This window comes from Falco naumanni, chromosome 11 (assembly GCF_017639655.2).
Source record: "Falco naumanni isolate bFalNau1 chromosome 11, bFalNau1.pat, whole genome shotgun sequence".
NCBI lineage: Eukaryota > Metazoa > Chordata > Aves > Falconiformes > Falconidae > Falco > Falco naumanni.
Window position 1 is genome coordinate 25269076 of NC_054064.1, and position 16970 is coordinate 25286045.

Genomic DNA, 16970 nt, shown 5'->3' on the forward strand with positions numbered 1-16970 from the left:
TCCTCCCAACATACACACACACAGAGAAGTGGAAAAAGTGGATAAAACATTAATGAGATGAAACTTTCCTGGACCAAATTCATTCTTTATGGCGTTCTGGAATCCAACAAGACAGAATAAGGTGACAAAACAAAGCTAAATAACCCAAAGACATGTTTTAGCCTTCCTTCTAGAAAGACCAAGATTTCCTAACAGCAGCCAAAGAAGAACAAGAATGCCAGAAATGCAGATATTCCCAAGTAACCTTCTCTATTTTCTTACTTTTCATTGTCTTATAAATGATCTTGAAGATGTTGGGCAGCATGGGAACAATTCTCCCCGTGTCCTTCATCAGTTTGCTCTTTGATTTATTCAAAACATTGCAGCTAGGAGTATGGTATCTTTGTTAGCAGATTCCCATGCACCCACATTTTAGGGTGGGGAGTGCAGCTGAAATCCCTGGGTTAGATGCAATATTCCCCTGCTCTGCTGGTGACCTTCAGCACTGGCCTTCTCTTCCTCCACTTCTTCACAGGGCGACATAGTGTTTCACCTACACCTAGTGGCTATCTCCAGGTGACTGATTTTCAGGTCACCTTTCCAACTCTGATCTGCCTTTGGTGGGTTTTGGTTGCTCACCCCTCTCCCTGGGAGCGCCCAGGCACAGCGTTTGGGATGTTGGCTATCTGCCACGTGCCCGGTATGGCCAAAGTGGAGTCATCCCTGTCCCACCCCCAGAGGCGACCTTTTGGCAAGCTCCTTTCTCAATTACGAGCAATGCCTCATTTCTTCATATGTCAAACAAATGTCTTCTTCTTTCCTTTCAATTCACACCTCTTTGCCCTGGCGCCTGTGCCCAGCCTCCCGCTTGCCTTGATGAACACTCTGGGTCTACCCCACACGTGCCCGTTTTGTCTCCAGTTGGGCACTTTTCATCTCCTTCACGGGTTTTGTAACCCCGTACCTTCTACTAGAAATTACCTGAAGAAAATATGTAAATTGTTTGCTTGGCAGAGCTGAGGACACTGTATTAACACGGAATCCCAAAGAAGCACCAGAGTTCAAGCACGTTCCTGGGTTGCATGCTGGTGATCCTGTACACACTTTGTGTGATAGGCAGCTGTGCAAAGTACATGTTTATGGATGTGCCAGCACTGGTGTCCTCAGTCAGTGGAAATGCAACTCCTAGTGGCCTGGGCTGAAGAGAGGTGACAGTTTCAGATCCTACCTCCACTCCTCGTTGCCCTCTATTCGGCCAGCCTGGTTGTCCACTTGGCACTTAGTGCAATCTTGGCCACGGTCATCTCATCAAACACCGCAGCAAAGAGTGTGACTGCCTTTAACCACCGACGGACACGGCGCACGCCGTGTTGCCCCGTGCCATGTATCGCTGTCCAGAGAGGAAATCCAGGAAAGCTGCCACATCCCGTAGATCCTGGCTGCGATGCCAAGCGATCAGGAGTCCCAGCACCCTTTGAAATCAGAGGTGGGGGAGAACCTGAAACCCTTTGATGCTAAATGCGCGCTGCAGCAGAGAGATTAATCTCTGGCTTTAAAGAACAGGCACAGCACGAGCCGGAGCCCTCCTCTCTCTTCACCCGCAGTCTGGCTGCACAGACTTTTTATTTGCACACAGTTGTCCTTAAAAATACTAAGTGACTATTTGCCTGTTCAAAGCCAGAAACAAGTTGACCAATTGCTGCTGTGTTTTACTTCAGGGTATCCATCTAAAGGCAGAGGGAGAGAATCAGTCTATAATGGTTCGCCTGGCTCGAAAACTCCATTTTGGGCCGCGGAGAGTCATATTTCAGCGAGTATTGATCACAGCGCAGTTTGTGTTTCCTCACGTCCATGATCCTGTTTGCAGCCCTGTAAAATAATAACAGTACTCATGTCAGTAAGGTAATTACCATTGATCTAACACACTGTGACAAATTTTTCAGTCATGCCACTTGATTCATACTTAAAGTTATGGCACTGCTGACTGCTCCTTAAATAATTGAAGGATGCCCTTTGTAAATCAGCACACTCTTGCCAAAAAGTGGCAGTTTCTTCTTTGTTCCAGGCCTTGTTTCTTAGCTTCATCAGGGATTTCAAAATTAAACGGACAGCTTTCCACAGCCCACACAGTTCACACTTGGAGCAAATATCATCTGAGCTGGCAAATCACTTATGACACCTTTTTCAAGAAAAGCGGGAAAAAAGAGGAAGGAAAAGGTTAAAGTACAGGGAAGATCGGGGTCTGGGGGGGGGGGGAGGGGGGTGGTTGCTAGCAGGTGGGAACAACGAGAGAGTCAAAGCCAGATTTGGGTAATTCAAAACATCCATGAGAGTGCTTGTCATCCTCTTGTGGCCGGGGTTACTGAAGGCCAAAGAAAAGCAGTGAGGTGGCTCATGTCAGCAGCAAGGACAGCTCTGGTCCCCTGCTCCTAGACCCACTGGCTGTCCACGTGGGAGATCTTTGCAGCCTTTCTTCTGAGAAGATTGGTTAGGGACCTGCACCTCCTCTGCATCAACCTCCAACACGCCAGGGGAAGCACCTGGCTTCCTGGCCCGGGCTCTCCAGGATGACACTGGAGTCTCTGACCTGCTTTGTCATGTGAACATTAAATACTGCTGCTGGCTCTTGGAATGCCTTTGGGAAATAGTAGCACTACCAGGCAAGTAATTGAAGGGAGTATGGTTCCGTGTGGTGGGACCTACGGGCAGCTAACCATAAACCAGTGTCCCCCCTGGTGAAATGTGAACACTCTTCAAGGCAAGCTTGGATCAGCTCACCGCAGTCTTTCATCAAACCAGCCTCCTTGGCTGTCAAGGAAGCCGAGAAATTAGTTTAAACTGGACATCAAACACCATGAAGGAGGTGTTTCTCATTGACATTGATGGAAAGATGTTTACTTTGGTTCTGAAGTACCTTCTGGAAAAGCTTCTCTCCTTTTCTATATAATATGCAGACCATATAGGAAGATCACCTGGCTGCTTTTTGAAGATACCCATCAGCTGAGCAATGCATTACAGACAAATGTGCTGGTGTAGAAGTCAATAAAACCTCTGTTTTCCATGTCCCAGCAAACTGTCCCTAGCAGCTAGACCCTTTCTTCTCAGCCCTCCTATTTATAGACCCTCCTTTGCAATGTAGAGGACGTTACAGTTAACACAGGGGTTTGCAGCTAACGTTCAAAAACAGACAAGGGAAGAGTGAACCTCTACGAGCCATCCATCATCTCCACGGCCCAACCAGTGTGCCCTTTGCTCAGCAGCACCCTGCTGTGAAGTCCCTCTATGGCAAACTTCCAATGTCACACCCCCCCCCCAGGCAGGGGATCGTGGCTATAGACACCTGCATGGTGCTTGGCTCAAAGATCGACGTAGCACACAAATGAACGACCATTCGGCGTGAGGCTTGGTGGCTCTCACGGGACTCCCATGCCTGGGGAGTGTGCAGATCTGCAGCAGCTACCATGGTGGTTTAGCCTTCGGAGAACAAACTGAATGAAGAGTCCTTCAAGAGAGCCTCCAGCTTGCCCCTTCAGCATCGTTGGGACATACAAAGCAATGGCTCCAGCTTTGATCCACTCTGCTACCTGTGAAGAGTCCTCTCTTGTGGGCATTCCTGTACCTGCTTGAGATGAGGCCAGAACAAACAGAAAGCACCCTAAAGCAGATTACTAAATAAGTCTAGGATTGAGTGAACAGCATACTCGAGGGGTCAAATTTAATTCCTTCCTTCCTTTTGTATTCAGATTAGAGGCCAAGGTAGATTTGTGGAAGCCAGGACTCTTCAGCTAATGCTGCTTTTGCACTTAACCTGCAATTTACCTGTCAGTAACAAATACATTAAAGGCCAGCTAAGCTCTTCAAACTTCCAAACAATTTACCGCACCATCAGATGGGCTCTTTAGCCCCCAAGAGCACAACAGCCTGTTCACGGCTAAGAAAAACATCTGCCGCCCAAAGAAATCCTCCTCACAAATGCATCTGGTAAAACAAATGTGCGAATTTAAAGGAATAGCATGTTTTAAGTCAATCAAGCACCTCAAAAATAACAATAAAAAGCCTTCCAAAGAGACTACTTGCCAGTGATGTATTGGCTTGGTTAAGAAGGGCTGTGTTTTCAGAGCCTCCTAAATTCCTCAACTCAAGTGCTGAGTGGAGGTTTATTAAGTGACCTGTCTGGATGTATATCAGCCTTGTCCCTAGTGGGGGTCCTATGTTAAATTCCATCATTAAAACCTATTACCGAGCTATCAAAACCTGCTGTAATTCCATCTAATGACCTCATTTCCCTAAGCGTAACTCAACGCAAGGTTTGCTGCTGCGGTGTTACCTCTTGGTGGGCCACAGCTCTGTAGCAGAGTGGGGAGTGGGGGGAAGAGAGGGAGAAATCAATGTCTGCAGAGATGACAAGGCACACGGCCAGTGACTGGGGACCAAGAAACTATCCAATATCCCATTTCCTATCCAGTCTATTAGCAGATGAAGTCAGCCAGGGCTCCCGGTTTGATTGAAGGCTGAGCTGAGACCAGATAGAGGAGGAGAAGCCCAGGCAATATGGCCACCAGACGGGTCTCCTTTCCAGCTAGCCGAAATCACTCCTAACAGTTGGTGTATATAAAAATGGATTATTGCATTAAAAGTTCAAAATATTCTTTTTATTTTATTTTATTTTATTTTTCTCGCCTTGCTCTGGATAGGAGGTGGACACAAGGAAAGGGAAGGGAAAAAAAACCCCAACCTTTCCCTTCTCTCCCCCCCCTCAATCCCCCTTTCACACACACCTCTACTTGCCATGAAATCATTTCGTAAATACAAAAAAGGCCCCTCAGGCTATTGGTGCCCAGACACTCATTTTTAGAGTGGATAATTGACTCCTTTCAGTTGATAATTCATAGCTTGCATATGCCAGCTAATACATCAGTGCCCAGAGACTCAGCGAGAGCCCCAAGCACAAACGGGAGAGGGGGAAAGGAAAAGGGAAAAAAAAAAAAAAAAAAAGGAAAAAAATATTTCGGATGATAGATGAGTGCATTACGGCTTTATGAATGAATTATGTCCTGCAAATACCTTGAGCAGGAGAGACTGTCGGCCTGTATCTATACTAATCTGGGAGGAATTATGACGATTTTCACATTAAAAAGGGAAAAGGGAAAGAATTAATTGAGCAATTGGGCCATTAAAAATGTATGTCAGCATGTTCTGTATGTCCATTTTCCAATTTATCATACGCTAGGAAGCTCCCTCCCAGGGTGACTGCCATTTTTCTTCTCTTTCTTATGTTTGATCTTTTCTTTTATTTATTGTAGTTTCCTGTCAGACAAAACCAGATCAGGATCGCTTTGACAGGACAAAGTCTGGGCTTTTTTGCAGGGAGGTGCTGTCTTTCTGCTTGCGCTCCCTGTCAAAAAATAGGGGTGGGGGCACTCGAATGAATTTCTTCTTTGTATCCCACGGTTCCTACAATCATTATTTCTACCTTAATGAAAACAGATTATTTCACCCTGTTTGTAGATTTTTATTTCTTTTCTACCTGGGAAGGTTTGAGATGAAGTTTGGCTATAGGAAGGAAGATGCAGTGAGGGCTTTCTTTTAAAAAGTTATAATTTGCTAATGCTGGCTCATCTAAGAGCACTAAGGGTAAGTGCCAGCACATGCAAACACCTGCTCTGCACACATGTGTGAAACGCCACACACGACTGCTTAAAAAATTCACCGACACAGACGATGCATCGCCCGGCTCTGGCATTTAGCTGTGGATCATATCCATTGTTGGACAAAAATTTATTCTGAATGGTTATAGTGTTCTGCATATGTACCCTGTAGAATGTGTTAATTATTTTCAGAACTGGGAAATAATTTAGTGGATTAAAAGAGTTTGCCAGTGGGGAAATATTTTTAGAGTAACAGCAATGTTAGGAAATGTTTTCAACTCTATAATAGTAGGTTTGTTTAAATATCTGACCTAACTACAAAATACACTTCCTACTTTTATGTAGATAATATATTCCATTATATTTGCTTAAAGTTGCTTAAAATTTTAACACCCTTACAAAAACAGATCTTAGAGTCTAGCAAAAAAACCACCAGTAACTCAATCAATGTAGAAAAAAAAAATCCCATTTAAGATCTGCCAGCAAATTTCAAACAGTCCAAGCAACACACATTGTTTAACCTGTGTCTTCGATTTTCTAATCCAGGAGTTATGCTTCACCTGAACTTCCTCTAATACAATTAGCATGCTGTGTTTGCTGAAACATAATGCCTTTACAGAATAATGTTTTATGCTGCAAAGCATACCTAATCTCTTCATGCAAGCCACTCTACGGCAAATCATTTTATAATATGCAGGAAATTTTTTATGTTGTTTGTGTTCTCATGTTTATAAGGTCTTTAATTGGTTGTAAGCTGCTCTTTAAGTACTTGAAGATGTTTTTTAAATCCTATTAATTTTTCCCCTTTTTTTTTTTCAGATGTCAAATATTTGTTAATGCTCTGGCTAAAACACAAGAGTGCTGGAGTACAATTTCAGCAAATTACTGTGTTTGTATTTAGGACCTTTATGTGGGATATGTAGGTTTATTGTCTTATCTGAGGTGCGGCAAGCCCCTAAATTCCCCTTGATCACCGTGTACATGGGACTGGGAATTTTGCTGTGGGTTTGATTTAGTTATTCTGTGCTCTTGTACACAATGAAGAGGTAAGCACATCTCAGTGCAAATGTCACCCTCCTGGATATCAGTGCTTTTTCAGCAGCTACTCTGCTGTACAGAAGCTTTTGGGAGGTCTTAAACAACCCCTGTGAGAAGGCTGATGTATATAAAAGGGATGTGAAACAGATTTCTGCTTCTGCAAATCTTTCTGAGCTTTGAAAGATTCCTGCATTCCCCAAGACTCTGCAAATCTTACACAGAGGAAAAAAGCAGGGACACCCACCGAGCAGCACCCAGCAGTTCCGTGCTCAGGGTCCCCATGACAGGACCACCTTCAGCTCTCGCTGCCACCTGACAAAGAGCCTGGTGTTCCCCAGCAGCCCCCAGCCCCAGTTATCCCAGTCCTCCTGCTCAGGTGGGAGTGTTCTTCTCCAGCGAGGTTGGTCCTGGAGAGGTCAAAGCCCTGTGGACAGTTTTGTCTTCAGCTAAATGGCCCTTTTCCTCCAAAACAGCCCCAACATTTTGGCAGTAAATCAAGGCTCAGGGGTAAAACAGGAGGGAGGATCAAAAGCTGTATGCCTCCCCTCTGACCTTGTCGAAGGCAGCAGGCTCACCACCATGGCTGAATGTGGGATTCGGGATCCTACATGGATGCAATCTGGAGAGGACCACTTGAGTGACTGCTGGGAGAGGCAGGACACCACTTGTCCCTCTGGGTTTCCACCAGCATCCTTCAATCCAGCTTGAAGACCTGAACTGTTCTGCAGAGATACAGCTGATTCCCATGCCCCCTCACTGGAGGGGAGTGCCAAAGGCATAAGGTGCTGTGCAGATACCCCAAGGGTCCTGCTGTTCCTGTGCGAGGTCATGTGCAGCTGCCAAATCCTGCTCCCCATTTTGCTAGGATGAGCCAGAGGCCCATTGCCTCCCTACACTTTGCCTGGATCTTCTTGTCCTGACCACTCCTGGCCTGCAGCAAGGAAGAATTTCACTGTGGTTTTTGCCCAGTGTGGGGGAAATGCCCAGTAATATTCACTTCTTGCTTCTGGGGATCTTCATTTTGTAAAAGCTACGTATCAGACGTGAATCAGAGTGGGACATCTCCATGTAGTGCTACCAAAGAGCTCAGAGCCGTGCTCCAGCACAGCGTCCTTGGCCAGCCACCTTGCCTGCCCCCACCTCCATCCCCCAGCCAAAGGATGCAGGCACATGCTGCCTTTGCTGTGTAATCCGTCTGTGTGGGGGACGGCTCCTCGCCCTGGCTTTGCAGTGTGAATTAGCCCAGCAGGACCTTCCACACCATGGCAACTGAACATAGTTCATCCAAAAACCAACACATAAGTCTTGCTGATTACACATGTCTTCTTCTGGTAACACACATCTTGGTAAAGGATTAATGACAGCTAGAATCCCATTAAGAGAGAAACACAAGTTCCCCAGCTTACTTAATATCAGGTTTCTCGCACCTGGGTCACTGAAGTAGGATGTAACCTGCAGAATATAAAATGTCCTGTTATTGCCTTTGCCACTGACATGCACAGAGAGGTGTTGTGAAGAACAGACATTTATAATCCAGCCTCCCTTAGACATGCTAAGGCATGCACAGACCTGAAAGGTTGTACATAACCTTTGCAGCAAGGTTGCTGGTGTGTTCTTCATATAACTTAGCAGCTCCAGTTTCATATGGATGTGCAGAAATGTGGATTTTCTTCTTGCTACGTCCCACAAAAAGACAGGAATGAATGTTCCCCTGAACAACTCCTCCATGAAAAGCTTTCACATTAAGGTCTCAGCTCGTTGAAACACTGAAGGTATTAATGCTGTAACAGGTGTGAGGGTGCACGTGCATGAGTGTGGCAGGGACCGTGCACCATTTTCATGCCCAGTGCTGCACTATGTGAAACCAAAGGGAAGTCTCCAGAGTGGTCTCTCGTCAACGGTGGTGACAGACACGGAGTTCAAGGTGTGTTGAAGGCCATTTGTCTACAAAAGTTGAACCATTTTGCCAATGTCTGTATAGTGCAGGCAATTCGGAAAGTCACGACCAATTCTACCTACAGCTAACCCCCAGATGCCGCACAACCCTGTGGTTTCCTCTTCTGCTGGAGCCCCAGGAGAGCTACCTAAAAGTGGGATATTGTTCATCCACAAAGAAATTATTCCCATGGCTTTTCTCCCATGGCCTTGTGGTGGGATTTTTGTGCCTCTAACCTCAAAGCTATCTCAGACCAGATCAGACATTTCCAAAAACATTCCCCAGAATGCAGCCTGAGTGGGAAACAAGGGAGCAGCCTTGAGAGTCAAAGAGACTTTTCCCTGTCCTGCTTCCTGGAGGACTTTGCCTGGGACAAATCCACCTTCTGATGACTTTAGTTTAGTAGCAGATGATTTTATGCCTTTTGCACCACGTATTTATCATTTTGTGGTTACACCAAGCAAGAGAAAGGCTGAATAAATATGGAGAAATAAACCAATATGCTATCAGGATAGTAGCCTTTTTCTTTTTTCCCCTGAGATCAAAGAATTTAATAACAGACTAAAAAAATCAGAAGTTACATGTTGCCTTTTGTTTTATTTAAAAAACAGATGATTTGCTTAAAAAAAAAATAAAATCCTTAAGTGTCATTTTTAAAGAGTATCTCTAAGTAGTTTTAAGTCTTGTCCCCCAGAAATGCAGGATAGTCTGTTTTGACCTACTTTGTAAGAAACACATAAAGATCACCGCACTTCATAGGAAAAAAAGTAGAAACTAAGTAAGAGACAGCATTTCTGGAGAGGCACTTGAAATTGGAACAGGTTCTTGCTGGAGTCAACAGCTACCCCCTGACTCCAGCAAATTTGTGCCTTGCTGGTTCTCTACCTGAGATGACTCCGTACATCCATACAATCTATCCAGCCCTCAGCAGGATTTACGAATCAGTTAGACATAATTTGCTTATTTTTTTTTGTCAAACCTCTATCACTAGCAGTGCCTCGTATTGCATTTCCACAACGGTGCCGCTGGGACAGAGCAGCAGCTTCAGTGGGCATGTAATGCTGAGATGTTCAGAAGACTCCTGCGTGCAGCTATAAGGAAAATGGGTCAGAGATGTGGCGCTCCCCCAAAGCCAAGCCACAGGTGAAAACTACCAGCCAAGCACCTGCATCCCGTGCCATTTCTCTGCCAAGTTTTATACCGGGTCCTTTCTGGGGTGAGAAGTTTTTTGAGAGAAGGAATAAAATCGGCCATGCCCTTTTCTCCACCAGCCTTTCCCCAAATCTCTCTGGTTACCTGATACTTCAGGGATCCCACACTCAAACTGTGCTGATAAATCAGGGCTGGGACCTTTCTCATTGAACAAGGTGGGAAAAGCAGCTTCCAGTGTCAGGAATTTCTTCCAGACGTTCAGCATCTGTATTTAAATTAAGAGGCTTAAAGCTCTCCTGAACTTTGCCAGGTTTTTAATTTTAGTTTAACTTCAGGAGTGATGTTTTAGGTCCGGAATATCATATCTGGAGTGCCATCTACTGCGTCTTCCAGGGACTGCTCTGAGATGTTTGAACTTGGAGGAGCGCAGCTGGCAGGAGCTCTGTGCCTGAGGTTCTGGGTGCAGGTGTTTGTGTGGGTCGGGCAGGCTGGGAAGCACCAGAGCCTTGTCTCTGTGTAAGCACTGCTCAGCAGTAGCTACACCATCCCTGTATCACCGTTGGTTTGGTCACGGTCACAAATGCAAAACACAGCACCATACCAACGGCTAGGAAGAAAATTAATTCTATCCCGGGCGAAACCAGCACAGTTTAAAAAAATAAAAAAAACAAGGAAAGGAAATTTGCTTTCTTGTGCTTCTTGTAACTTGAAGTTAATGCCAATGCATGCGAAACAAGTTATACTAAAACAGCCTTTCAAAGTACTGAAAGACAAAATAAGATATTAACTTCTTGCCCTTCAACCTCAAGCCATTTTAAGGTGACCTGAAAGACAGAAAAGTTATTTGATTACTCCTGTCCTTAGCAAATATCCCTGTGGAGAACAGTACCCTTCAAAACCCCAGTGCCCAGCTGGCCTTTCTCGCTGGAGAAGTGAGGTCATGGCTGAGGGAGGAGGCCAGGGCACCTCTGGCACTGCACATCTGCTGCTCATGGCCACATCTGTGCCTCTCCTCCAGAGGTGTGCAGAGCACCAGCACCAGCACCAGCAGGAGCCAGGGTGACTGTCACAGTGCCATCCTCGTTGCCTGGCATAGGGGCCAGCTGTGTGACCCCTCGGCGGGACCCTCTGGAGCTCAGCTTTTAACCTGTAGCACTCAAGCTTGTCATTTGGGCCAGGTATTCTGGTAGCCGAGTGTCCCTGAGGTCTAGCCCCGGAGGATGCTCCGTAGGGCAGGGACTCTCTCCGGTGTGTTACGTTTGCAGCACAACCGCATTGCAAGAAAGAGCGGTTAAACACGGGGGTGGTCGGGCTCTACCCAAGTGGAGCAGATGCAGCAGGTGCGTTGCACATCTGCCCCCGCCATGGCGAAGCTGGCAGCCCCCTGTCCCTGCACAGCACCCACAAGCTCAGGACATGCAAACCACAGCTCCAGGGGAGGGATTGCTCGTGCCAGCGGCGCGAGCTCCCTCTGCTGCCAAACCTCTGCCCGCATCGCCTGGGAAAAACAAAATCCTGTTGGATTGCTCGGGGGGGGGGGGGGGGGGGGGGGGGGGGGGGGGCTGCCACTGCGGCAGGACCCGCTGCATCTCCCAGCCTTCCTACAGACCGCTCCTGTGCCTTGATCCAAGCCGGTCCCTGGGCCAGACCATAATAGCTGGGAGCCAGTGGCCACCAGCATCCCCACTCCCAGCGCCCACTGCCCCCCAGCATCAGCCCCAGGGAGCCCCCCGGTTCCGTCAGGGCACAGCATGTCTGTCCACCTGCAGCCAAGTGAAATGTTTAGCCTGGCTTGTTGTTGTTGCCAACTGTAATTAATTACAGCAAAAGGGCAAATTGCCTGTCTTTTGAATTATTTATTGCAGTCAAATGCAGGCAGATCGCATGGGTCTGTGGAGCTATGTGGCTCTGGCATCGGCTAGAGGATCGGTGTAATCCCTGTAAATTCATTAGTATTTATCAGCTCCCTGTTTGTGGCTATTCGACTCCATCCTCCCCTTTCTCGCCCTTCTCCCTCCATGAAGCAAAGATTTATCGCTGAATTAAAGCCAGAGAGCTCCTGGCCGACAAGCTGGGGAAGGAGGATAATTCTATTACTTGTCAGAGCAGATGAGGGGGAAGTTGTGTGCAATAACCACAGCTCAGAGCACAGGCTCCAGAACTCCAAGCTTGTGAAATGGCATGGGGGGGGGGGGGGGGGGGGGGGGGGGAATTTAAAAAAAGACCAGGCAGATGAGGTGGTGCCCAAGGCTGGGGTTTTCCCTGCTGGATGGCCACAGCAAGGAGGCTCAGCAGCAAAGACACCCGTGCACCCACTGCCCCGTTTCTAGCATTGCTCTGCACAGCTGTGTGCTGCATTATCCCACCAGTTTGTAGCAGGGTGCTGAGGAAGAGGACGCTCCTGCCTGGAGGGAAGCCTGCACTGAGGTGGGAAAGTCTCCCATGTTCCTGCCCCTCCACGTCACTGGCAGTAGCTATCGTGGGACAGAGCAGGGAATTGATCCAGCAGGAAACGAACTTTTTTGGAGGAGCGAAAGAGATCAGATCAGATTTTTCAGCCAGGTATTCTAGTACTGATAGAAAGAAGGGAGCAGGTAGTGGAGGCAGGACTGTCATCTTTGCAGTGGGGTGGACTATGACCAGCTGAAAGTGCCAGGCCACGAACCAACTCCTCTGAGCTCATGTTGGGCTGTACCAGGAGTGTGTCTGTCTCAGATACCCCATCAGCAGCTGCCCACAACGTGCTGGTAAGTTCACAGGACAACTGTCGCACTGCTTACCATGAGCTAATGCTGGTGCTCAGAACCCATTGTCATCGTCCTTTAACAGCACCCTCAACATCAAGGTTACCTGATACTTCCCATTTGTGCAAAATAACTTCACCAGGGAACAAAAGACAAGACAGCATCCTGGCTGTTTCTGAATCATGAGCCTAACCTGGCTTATGCAATATCTCTGTTTCCCCTGCAGTATTGTGTCGTGCCAAAAATGCACACCCCAACCCAGCAGTGAAGGTTTGACACAGAAATCTGAACGGAACGTGCCTGCCCTTCTTTTTTTAATTTTATTTATTGCTAGTGACATCTACCAGCTTCATCTGGTAGTGCAGAAAATGAATACTGCACTTTTCCTTGCGCTTTGCAGGAAATACGTTTCTTGCAGCTGCCCGTGCCCAGGTTGCCCCATCAGCTCTTAGCCAAGGGTATATTTCTGTCCAAAGGTCCCTGTTCGTTCCCATGACTATGTTCTTCTCCATGACTATGTCCATCACACATTCGCAGCGCAGCTCTCCAACTGCTCTGCTTTTTTAGCAGCCGGGCTCAGGCTTTTCAGTAGAGGGTGCTGCTCTTTTGCCAAGGGTGGGGAAGGATTCGAGGTATGAGGATGGAATACGGGAAATAAATGAGCTCCCGGGTTGGTCTGTGAGTCTAGAAAGTCTCAGGTGTCCCCAGACCTGCACTGCTGTTGGCTTAAATCACCTCCTGGAAGTTTCCTCTGGCAGCTTTTGGCTCGCACCCTGATGCGTGAGGATTATGAGGCATTGCAGGGGTGCCCGGGCATTCCCCATCACTCACCAGCGGCTGTTTGCTGAGAGCAGGACTCGCCCGGCTGATGGCAGCTCCCCGCTGTGCTGTGGCCAGCGGCCAGGGCCACCCTTCAGGGTCACAACCTCCCACTGCTGTGACCCAGGGTATTTCTGAGCACATGCTGGCCCATGCAAAATTTAAGAATGAAAATGCCAGTTCGGGGTTTCTTCTGGTGTTTGCAAATTGTCAGGTCACAGGCTTTGGTCTGGAGGCTCTGCCACGCTCAGGGAGGTTGGCGTAACGGCGGGGCACAATCTGGTTGTCTACCTTGAGCGATCGCTGCTGAAAGGCTGAGGGTATTTATTTCCCAAGGTCTTCACTTGCAGCCTTGGGTATAAATTTCCTTCCATTTATTCATCAAAGGCTCTGTTCCTGTGCTGTGTTTGGGCTGTCAGTGGTTGCCTTGGACATTTAGGTCAATCACAGATATTATTTCTGTCTCTGGAGCTGGCAGCTCTCATCCTGGGCCTTCAGCTTTGTGTCTTGCCTATAAATAAAACGCCATTCATTCTCTGCGCAGTGGGAAGAGGCAGCAACGAGCTGAAAGTGCTGCTTTCACAGGGAGGGGTGCTCGTTTCAAATAGCTCGACCCCTCAAAGAATTATCAAGCCCTATATTAAGCATCTCTATTTCTTTAATAGGAAGCCTGGTGAGAATTAAGGGCATAAAAATAGGCATTAGAGCTGCAGTGTCAGGCAACTTGTATTTGCAGCTCATCATCCATGTGCTGGACAAAACTCTGCATGGTGGAGACTTGCAGCCAGAACTGGGGGAACCTGGGGAAAGAGGGTGGGTGAAGGCAGAGCTTGAGGGGTGCAGAAACACTTTTATTTGCTTTAGCCCTTGTAGGCACTGGTTTAACATACGGCTGATGCTCCTGGAGAGGCTGAGCCCCAGAAGCAGCAATCTCACTGATCCCAATGCCTCAGGACCATGGGTCAGGTCAGTCAATATTCTTATTGCTGACAAGTACCAGTTCCCAGACCCAGCCTGACAACCAGCCTGACAATAGGCTGCTGAGTCTTTTTTTCTGCAGATGAGTATTTTGACATTAAAAAAAAAACAAAAAAAACAAAAAAACAAACACAAACACCCCCCCCCCCCAAAATAAAACACCAACACCAACACCAACAGCAAAAAAAACCAAAAAAAACCACCCCAAAACAAAACCCATCACACTAATAACTTCTAAATATAAGTGCTAAACAGGAGCATTTACTGGTGGATACTAGGTGGCTCAGCTCAGAGGTTTCTAGAAGCAAGCTGGTTGGCTGTAGAGGCAATAAATAGCTTCTAATTGGCAGCTCATTCTGCAGCCATTTGTTCTTTAATGGCCTATGGATGCAGTTTTATGCACTGGTAAGTAGAAGAGGGTGTTTTTTTCTAATTATTCTGGGTACAAACAAATTTGAAGTATTGGCTAGAAAAGGGAATTGGGAAAAGCTTGTAAAACCTGCTAAAATGCACATCAGGCAGGCATCTATCACTGTAAATTATTCCTGCCCCAGAGCAGCAATGATTATAAACTCTAGGCCTTTGTTTAATCTCTTACTTCTAAAAAGTGCATGCATATTGTTTTGTCATTTACTGGAGTCATTTTGCAAAGTGGATCTGGGGTGTTTTCACAGAGGTTTTACATTGCATGTGATTGACTGAGCTGATTCCCTTCCAGACACTCATGTATCCCCCTGCTGCATAAATTAGAGCTGAGCACTTCTTATTTCCTTGCAAGGGAAATGAGCTCTGACAAATGGGGGTGAGATGAACATCACAGTATTTGGGGGCTCAGACAAGGGCAGGAGCCAAAGAGAAGACATTTCTCTGGGTTTGCCTGGTACTCCCCTCACTTATTTTTTTACCCCTACATGCTGGAGTATTTCTTTTCTACACTAAAATAATCTCCCAGACACCTGGAGATTATTATATTAAGATGTGATGAACTGCAATGCTCAAGACAACTGACAGCCCTCTGCCTTTTAGATTTCCAGCCACAATGGTGAGGTACGGGACAAATTTTGGCAGTGGGATCCTGAGAAGCTGCTGGGGAGGGTCAAGCATCTGCTGTGCCTGAAGCCAGGTCAGCCGGTCTTGCAGCCATCCTGCGCCTCAGCATCCCTCCTGCTCCCTGAGCTTTGCCCTTGGCCCCAGCCGAGCCCACTGCAGAGTCTGGTCTGCCACGCTGCTCAGCACTGATGGACTCTCCCTGTCCTCCTCAGAAAGGCATAGATTTTCCTCTTAGCAGCTGTTCCTACTCATTGATGATAGATCCATCACTGTGAGCCCCAGCTCTTTGTAACCAGCTTGTCCTCCCCATAATTAGTCCATATTTAATCATTACCAACGATAAAAGGCAGGGACACGTTGCAGTCATCCTCGCAAATCATCTTTTGTCCAGATGGCCCACGAAGTACATTGTAAACCTCATTAGCAGATTGCACCCATTAATTACCTGGTATGGGAATCACTTTGCTAGCCACCGATGGCAGCTGCCTGCAGGAGGGAGCGCATCCAGGGAAGAATCCACGAACTGCCCCAGTTCTGGCCAGGGAAGGCATCAGGGCTAGCAACGCTGGACAATGCTACTGTTTTTTCAAATTTTCACAAAGTATTTTTTTTTTAATTTTAAATTCTGCTTTTTGAGAGAAATGCTGGTTTATTTTGCTGAAAGATTTACCCTCCTCTGCCCCAAACCGGGAACCGCGTGGGTTGAAACGGATCAGCTTTTCAAACCACACCAGCAATGCGGAGCAGTTTTGTCATGGCCTTAGATGTATCTGCAGCTGCATGAGGTTGCATTTCTTTTTTTTACCCCAAAGTAAGCAGATTAAAACCCAATTTTTTTTTCCTCTGTCTAGAACTCAGTACCTATTGATAAATCTGTAATTAATTTGTACTCTGGGCTATTAATTGCCTTGCAGATGTTTAGCCATAGGATTCCAGTGCAGAATGGGATCGATAGATGTTGAGATTAAATTATCCAACTGTTTCAAACCCCAAATAATCACTGCTTGAGCTTGTTTAGTTTGGGCCCGGGACAAAAGTCAATTCCTTCCCTGTGGACCTTTCTATAAAGTACAGTTGACACAAGAAATGATGAGACTGTGGAAAACTAGATTGAGCCATAAATACTGAGCTCTGCAGTGGATCTGAGAACAATAATTTAACTTTCTTTAATGCCCAGCTCTCAAAGTGCTTAACAAACTCTCTATTCTTGGCAATCCTTCAGCTGTTTAACAATTCAGAGCCCCTAATCCATAACTTGGGAGGGAAAAATGAAGATTTGGTTCAAATAAACCCCTAGCAGATGGAGTTAAAAGAGCTTCACTGTGGCATTTGCAATCAGCTAAGAAGAACAGAAAAGGATGGAGAAGAGCATCTCTGTCTGTGGGCATCTATAGCTACTCCGAATAAGCTTTCCTACTATTTTTTCCCCTGCTTTTAAGTTACTATTTCCTAGGATAAGCATCCCCCACAAGCGTTTGCATGCTCTTGCTGGCACTTTCCACCTCCTTTCCCTCACTGAGCCCTCCTCGGCTCTTTTTAGCCCAAGGAACCACAGCAGCCCCTCTCCTGCTGCCTAAACGGGCTGTGCTCAGGGGCAGGGGACACCTTCCCTGGCCCGCTGCAGCT